Below are 8,874 nucleotides of genomic sequence, written 5' to 3'. Positions count from 1 at the left end.
CCTGGTTCCAGTGCTGAATTTGTAGCATCCATGAGAAGGTCAACAATTTGTTTCTTTGTTAACAGCTAGAGGCTGGATAGTCTGTGGTTCATCTCCAAACCAGCTGAAAGCCAAACGAAGAAGCTATAAGAGAAAAAGAGATGCACCTAGTGTGGAAAAAGTCTCCCCTCCTAAGACTTTTATTTTCAGTTGTCCTTTGAAGAGCTTTCTAAATTATTTAGGATTCTGTTAAGTAAAAGCACTCAACCTGTAGGACACAAGGATGGGTAACAGTTTCTGAAAAGGACTTAAAAAAGGAAGCTAAATAATCTTAAAATCAAAGAGTTCAGCACCCATGTTTTTAATTCTGAGTTGGCTCTGTTGACCTTGAAACCAGTGAGGGCAGAAGTACAGCATCTGCAGCCCCATGCCTCACTCCGATGGAGTCTTTGGCAAATACACATTAAATAAATCAGTATATAATTTTAAGGCAGAGAAGGCCTTTAGTGGTAATTTGGTCTTACCTGATGATTTTAAAGACAAGAAAAAAAGAGATCCTCAAAGAAGAAAAACACCAGCCAATGGTCACTCTAGCCTCAAGATCAAAGCCTTGGCTCTGACCCAGATTTCCTCACACGTGATACAGAGCTTTTTCCATTCTACCTTCAGAAGGTAAACAGAGAAACCTGCCAGATACTTTTCAAATTACCCATGGAGAGTTGTCTGAATGGCAGGTGCAGCCATCAGACATGGATGCTGGGTCGGTTCAGTTGTATTTACCTTTCAATCTGTTTGCTCTCCGAACAAGAGAGGCCAGCTCCATTAGGTGAGTGCCTAGCCCACGAAAGTGGAATCTAAATAAGTGAAGTGGTATCTTAATGCTGTACACCGTCATGGAGCAGAGAAAGAGGAAGCCAGGGATGAGGCAGGGAGGACTCTGAAGAGTGACCCTAGTGAAATGCTTTTCTGAAACGACAGTTATCATTTTGTAGGCCCTAAAGCCATTGTGACTCTTAAGACAAAGTATTTTTATAATATAGACAAGCTGTGTTTTGAGAGTGTAGATTAGCAGAAAATATATTAGATATGTGCATTTCTCTTCCTGACAGTTTGTTTGAGTGTCTTTTCACAACAATCGAAGGATGTAAGAGCATTGCTGCTTGCCAGGAGGTGTTTGTTACATCAGCCATCCATTCCTTCTTAAATCCACTCAGCAGTGTGTGTGTGGCATCTACAATGTTTTAAATATTAATGATTTAGAATGTAGAGCCCTAGTCTCATAGTCATGGGAGGGGATATAAAACATTCCCATTTTGTTTAAAGCATTTCTTGCATCAAAGGGCGCGCAACAATGGCATGGTTAATGGTACAGGATCTGGAATACTTTCGTAAATGTTGCCAAGGTGTAGCACTGCGGTGAGTCTTGGAATGGTGGCTAATTAGTGTTCCTGCTTACCTGAGGCAGGGAAACAATGATCATGACATTAAATATAAACACCACTGTAGACCTAACCCAATTACTGTTGTGTCTTGTGGGTGCATCGTTACTCCAGTGCTGGTTACTCTAGGGTAACTGTAGCTATTCTAGCCTGTGAAGCTTGTAGGTAAGGGTGTGTAAAGTCTCAAACTGAACAACCTGAATGCTAATTCCCATCACCCTGACTTGGTATCACCTATCTCCCTTTCTTGTCTTGGTTTCCTTGTATATCAATGGTGCTATTATGGGCTTTGTTTAGAGCATATATTGCATTCATGTGCCCAGCATGGTCTTCTCAATTGTTTCTGGGTGGTGTTTGTTCAGATTGCTTTGTACCTGAGACAGGGAGTCTGTGGACATTTTAACCATCTTCTGCCCTACTTACCAGGTGGCTATCAGTTCTAAAGAAGATTTGCATACTAAGGACTTTGTGCCTAACACATAAAACACTCAGAAAATGTTGACTTTTGTAGCAGCAACAACAATAATAATTGGTACTGTTATTATAAGTAACGTGTTACACAGTGGTATTAGGTAACTGTGGATATGAAGAATTTCCGTAAGTGTATTTTTCACATGGTGGAAATCCATAACGGTTTGTAGTTGCATGTCTTAATAGGGTTGCAGTAACTGGAATTGGAGCCTCCTTCTTACTTCCTGATTTCCACAGTTCTCTCAAGTGGAGACTTCATCTCATCTCCAGTCGGAAGTTTGGGAGCTCTGTCTCCAGTTCCTTTCTCCACCCTGATTATGAAGCAAGCCTCAGCTGGCTGTGTTGCCAGTGCCTCCTCCCTTTCCCTTAGGCCAACATGGCTTAAAAGAGGGAGACTATGGGTTTTTTTTTTGTGTGTGTGTGTGGTCTGATTGTTCTTTATTTTATATCTAGAATCCACTTATGAGTGAGTACATACCATGACTGTCTTTCTGGGTTTGGGTTATCTCACTCAGGATGATTTTTTCTAGTTCCATCCATTTGTCTGCAAATTTCATGGTTTCATTGTTTTTCTCTGCTGAGTAGTACTCCATTGTGTATATGTACCACATTTTTTTCATCCATTCTTTAGTTGACGGGCATCTAGGTTGTTTCCAGGTTCTGGCTATTACAAATAGTGCTGCTATGAACATAGCTGAGTATGTATCTTTATGGTATGAATCAGCATTCCTTGGGTATATGCCCAAGAGTGGGATGGCTGGGTCTTGAGGTAGTTCGATTCCTAATTTTCTGAGAAACCGCCATACTGATTTCCACAGTGGTTGTACAAGTTTACATTCCCACCAACAGTGGAGGAGTGTTCCCTTTGCTCCACATCCTCTCCAACATTGACTGTCATTGGTGTTTTTGATTGTAGCCATTCTGACAGGTGTAAGGTGGTATCTCAGAGTTTTGATCTGCATTTTTCTGATGATTAAGGATGTTGAGCATTTTTTAAATGTCTTTCAGCCATTTGTAGTTCTTGTTTTGTGAATTCTCTGTTTAGCTCTTTAGCCCATTTTTTAATTGAACTGTTCAGTACTTTGATGTCTAGTTTCTTGAGTTCTTTATATACTGTGGAGATCTTTTCCCATTCTGTTGGCTGTCTTTTTGTCTTATTGACTGTGTCTTTTGCCCTGCAAAAGCTTCTCAATTTTGAGAGTTCCCATTTATTAATTGTTGTGCTCAGGGTCTGTGCTGTTGGTGTTTTATTTAGGAAATGGTCTTCGGTGCCAATGCATTCAAGAGTGCTTCCTACTTTCTTTTCTATTAAGTTTAGTGTAACTGGATTTATGTTGAGGTCTTTGATCCACTTGGACTTGAGTTTTGTGTATGGTAACATATATGGATCTACTTGTAGTCTTTTACATACTAAGATCCAGTTATGCCAGCACCATTTGTTGAAGATACTTTCTTTTTTCCATTGTATAGTTTTGGCTCCTTTGTCAAAAACCAGGTGTTCATATGTGCATGGATTAATGAGACTATGTTTTAATATGTATTCCTTATATATCCTTTTCCAAGAAGACTGCCTAGTTTTGCCTATTCCCAGCTAGTTGAACTAAATGTAAATAGGAGACCATCATATACTACATAGAAAAGCCTAGCATAAAAGGATAAGTTTGGCTGGGCAGTGGTGGCGCACGCCTTTAATCCCAGCACTGGGGAGGCAGAGGAAGGAGGATCTCTGTGAGTTTGAGGCCAGCCTGGGCTACAGAGTGAGTTTCAGGACAGTCAGGGCTACAAACCCTGTCTCAAAAAAACAAAACAAAACAACAAAAACCAAACAAACTAAAAAGAAAGAAAGAAAGGAAGGAAGGAAGGAGGGAAGGAAGGAAGGAAGAAAGAAAGAAAGGAAGAAAGGAAGAAACAGAAGAAGGTAGAGGAGGAGATGAAGAAGGATAAGTATGGACAAATAGATTCTCATAGTGGGAACCATGGAGGGAATTTGTCAGCTAATAGCAAAACAGAAGCTAAGTGATGTCTTTTAGAAAGGCAAGCCAAGGGCATTTGGAAACCAAAATCTGAGCTACTGAAACACTCATAGAGAAGATGCAAAGGATAACTAGTAGGAATAGAAAGCCATCTTGAGAATGTAGAGAGATGAGAGGAGGGAGATTAGAGAAAGGTAAGAAGTCATGGTGAATTCCAAGATGCACCTGGGATCCTGATAGCTTTAGGTTCTCTCTGTAAGGACAATGGCAAAAATTCTCAGTGATGTTTGCGCTAGCAACAGTGATATTGACAGTAGATAATATTTTGTTACAATGTTATGTGTTCTAGATACTACTGTAACTCTTTATGACTAAATCAGTTCTCCTAAGAAATCCACAAGGATGGTTTTCCTTCATCCGGTTTTGTGGAGAGCCTGTTCTTAGCTTCAAAGACCCCATCCTCCACCATAGGCACCCAAAATACTTGAGGAAAAAACTAAATTCGCAGGAAGACAATGAGGATAGGGACTACTTCAGCCACATTCTCAGGCACAAGGTTAGTGGTCTGTTCTCATTACCCCACAAGTCTCCTTGGCTACCAGTCATAGCCCACATCTGTTGTATTAGGAGTGACCTTGAGTTAGGATCTCTTATATTTTTGGATCCCAGTGAGCTTTTAGAACTGATTCCTACAACCTTGATTCAGAGCACATTTCTGGCGATTATATGTCCTTTAGCCTCATCCTGACCAGTCTGAACTTAGGGGCCTTCACTCATGCTGTAGCCCTGGAGCAATGGCATGTGCCTTGCTGGGGATGGACAGAGCACCTGAACCAGCCTAGCATCCATGACCATTACAATAAACAATACTTACTGGGGTCTAGCTCATCAATATTTACCATTGAGTTCCCACACTCTCCAGATTATGTGCAAGCCATCTAACTGCTGTCTAGTCTAGCATTACCCAAACTCCATGAGCTACCCTGAGGGAATCACGTTGCCATGGAGATTCTGACAGCCTGGTTCTTAGCTTCTGCGTTTCTCAGAAGCTTGCAGGTGATGCCAAAGCTGTTGGTCCATAGACAACATGGGGGGCAGCAAAGCTCTAAAGCAGATCTTTGCATCTAAACCAACCAGATGGCATTTGAAGCTTTGAAGGCTATTTCATCCAAGTTTCAACCACTGACCTGCACTGTTGTGATGGGAAAGCAAGCAGATGTACAAAAAACAAATGGATCCAAGGGTGTTCCTATAGAATGTTATTTATGAAAACAAGCAGTGGTCACACTTGGCTCATGCCTTTGTCTGCTCTTCCTATAGCTAGGGCCACAGTCTACCGCATGCCTCCTGCAGTATATTGATGGTATTGAGAGACCCAATCAACGGTTTCCCTATGTCTACATTCTTTGCATGTGAGTTTGCATATTATTCTCTTTTGATTGCGGCATTGACTTATGCTTTGCTTCAGTCTATGGGCTTTTCTTCTAAATTACTTTGGCTATTAAAACACAGCAGAAGCAATCTCATGCCAGTTATGAGGCCCAGTCTTCAGGAAGCCTTCCTCCCATCTGCTCTCTTAGATGTCTCCTCTGGAGGAACAAGCCCGCCTTTATCAGTGAAGGAAGGAGGAAGGGCAATGAAGGGAAACGATGATACCCCTGCAACTTAGGAGGAGCTGTTGGCAGACACAAAGAAGAGTCCAGCCAAGACAAGAATTGCCAAGCTGGACCCCATCTCAACCGCCAAATATCAGGATCATGAGAGAGTGGAAAGACTTTCATTTCATGCTGCAGCGTTTAGGTTGGTTTGTTAAGCAGTAAAAGCTAACTGATTCACCTACTCTCAGTTGTTATCAGAAACCATTATGAGGAGTCCTCCGAACTAACCCCGGGATTCCATATTGTGTCTAATTTACAGACAAGCAACTAGGGTGCAGCTAGGGAACTTCCACAGAGCAGCACAAGAGGGAGGTGACAGCTGGAAGTCTAAGTCACCTCGAAGGTGGAGCTCTTACCACTGTTCTGACATTATCATTCTGGCTTGATTTTCTTTTCTTTTCTTGTTCTCTGCCTACACACACACACACACACACACACACACACACACACACACTAAGTATTTGACAGTTGCGGTTCTAGATAGTTCTAGAGTAGAAAAAAAAACTTCCACTGTGGCTTTTTGTGGAGTTTTGTGAAGACTAACGTTCCAAGTGTGTTTCTCTCGGGTCATATGACATGGGCGGCATTTTAAACCACGCACCATCTAACCTTCAGTACCGTGATTCACAGGCTGAGGAGCTCCTTAAGGATCAGTGCTGCCTATCCACTGGTGTAGACCTCCTCGAAAGAGAGGCTAGCATGACCTCTGTAGCAGGCAGGCACTAGAGAGGGCTACTGCGCTTCTCGCCAGACTCTCAACCTATGGCCCGGGTCTGGCAGGTCTACAATCTTTTCCTGAAGCATATGTTTTGGTCTTACAGATTTAGTGCGGGGTTGATTTCCTCCCTTCCTGGACAAGGACAAACTTCATGAGATGGTGACTTGATTCACAAAACAAAAGCAGCATGAAAGCACTCTTCAAATTAAGTCTTCACACACAAAGAAGTAAAAGAGAGGGGAAAAAAAGAAGAAAAAGGCAGGTTCATTCAGAGTAATAGACCACTTTATTCTTTAAAAAGAAAAACAATTGGACTTTACTAATACTCACTAATGACAGAGGTCCTTTGCAGAGGAACCAATTTCACTGATTACTGAATCATATAAAATATTCTGAGAAAGAAATGAAATCTTGGTCATTCAGGACCCTCTGTGATTCTTGCTGAGAAACAGGCACCCACTGCTGCTTTAATTTGGAGAATGATTGGGTTTGCAGTTTAGTGAACTGAGATAATCACAAATACCATCCAACTGCAAATCTGCGTTTCGGTCATTAAAGAGGACATTTGCAGGTGATAAAAAGGAATAGAGCCGCTGGGGGCAAATCGACAATGCATTGAGTTCAGGATGTGTGTATTTAGGGTGTGTTTGGTTTCTTTTAAGCTACTGGGAGAATAAGATTTCCAGTTGAAAGAATTTATTCACCTGGAAAAACCTGAGCCAGGAATTTATTATCTCAATGCATGCTTAGAACCTTGATAATAAAATAATATTTTGACATGCAAAGTCAAAACCAGCTGTGTACTTAGAATACGTACCAGATCCTCCATCAACATAACAGATTCTAAAGACTGACAGCTAATTAGAATAGTTAAATGCATTTGTTTATAAGCAAAGGAAAATGATAAAGTGCTTGGGAAACAGGAGTATGGAGCATTTCAATGGTTGATCTTAGGAAGTCAATGCTGGCAGGAAAAAAGTGGTTTTGCATTTGACTGGAAATAGTTCTTTATTCAACTTACAGGGGTGTTTCTAAACTATTTTGTCAACGTACGGCAGTGCTAGAGTTGGCGTGCTGATCAGTAACTTGTCATCCCGACTCAGATCCCTCTCTTGATGTCTTTAACCGGTTTAAATTACCCATTGGCAGCAATGGGGACAAAACCAGCACCATGGGAAATGAGAGCTGACTAGTGGCAAAGCCTGCCATGGGAGTGAACTGACTCATCAAAATCATTCAAGTGGATTTTGTATAACAACCCTACAACATCCATGCCTTCAGTTAAATAACCATTAGTTCAGTGATGTCTTAGTATTTATGGAAATATCTTCTTGCTCCATAATCAGCTTCTTCCAACCTAGAGCATTCATTATATCCCCACAGACAGGTATGTTCAAAGTGATTCTTAATTAGTGAAGTTACAGTCTGAATGGTCCTGCATTTGAACACAGGAATTTAAGTATTCTTTGAGCATTTATATATTGAGTTCTTCCTATGGCAGCATTGCAGAATGACTGAGGTTAACATCTGAATTTCAAGGTACATAGTGATTCAGTAGGAGATGTATATTCACAAAAAAAAAAATCACATGAAATGCAAAACAGGACCATTTGCAACCGAGAAAAGTTGTGCTATCAATGTTCAGAGGAAGGAGGAATCTGGGAGAGCGCCTAAATAGGAGAGCAGAGTTTTCCTCTATGGGATGTGGAAATATGTCCGAGAGAAGGCAAACAAAGAAAACAAAGGCAAGCCAAGGCCAGGAGAGCAAAGCAGGTCTAAGTAAGGCATGAGGAATGTTGTGTGGAGATTTTGGAAACTAAACTAAGTGTAAGCTGTGCTGAGACCTGTGACCTGTGATTGTTTGGTCTACAAAGAAGTAGATGTGATGTGCTGGGCAATTTGGCTTGGTTAACCATTTTCAAAGAAAATGTGCCCAACATATGAATCCTTTTGACAGTCCTCTTGATTCCTCAGCTCACAAACCACCAATCACTAGCATGCCAGAGCTCTGTAGAGCAGTGTCATACTGGATAATGATACCATGTAGACGAGTTGAAGACTCAAGTTGATAGGATTGTGCCAGTGGGCACAGATGGAACACGCTGGCTGTACTGCAGAGGGGGCAGCTACAGATTACTGTATCACTATAATGATTCCACATTCTTGGAACAGACAGATTTGGAGTCAGTAAAAAGATATCATCTGTGTTAGGGGGAGACATGTATGAATCACTCTTACTACATTGGATAAGTCTACGGGTCACTCTTACTACATTGTGGATACATGTACCACAAAGTTGTACAAACTCACAGAATGTGCAACATCACAAGTGAACCCTCTTGTAAACTTGACTTTCAATGATAATGATGTATCAGTGAAGATTCATCAATTATAAGGGACGTACTACTCTGTGTGCTGTTCAGACCCTGGGTAAAATTATGCATGTTTCAGGACAGAGGATACATGGTAAGATCTCTGTCTTTCCTGCTCAGCTTTGATGTCAAAAGAAAATGTCTTTGAAACGTGAAACCATTACAAATAATATGTGCCAGGCCATAATGAATTTAGGGATTGGTAACAAAAAATAAGTATAATCTAAAAATCCTATATAGTTTGCAATTTAAAACACATCTAAA

This window comes from Peromyscus leucopus, chromosome 18, assembly GCF_004664715.2.
Source record: "Peromyscus leucopus breed LL Stock chromosome 18, UCI_PerLeu_2.1, whole genome shotgun sequence".
Taxonomy (NCBI): Eukaryota; Metazoa; Chordata; class Mammalia; order Rodentia; family Cricetidae; genus Peromyscus; species Peromyscus leucopus.
The sequence above is the reverse complement of the archived record's forward strand: the minus strand, read 5'-3'. Positions refer to the sequence as shown.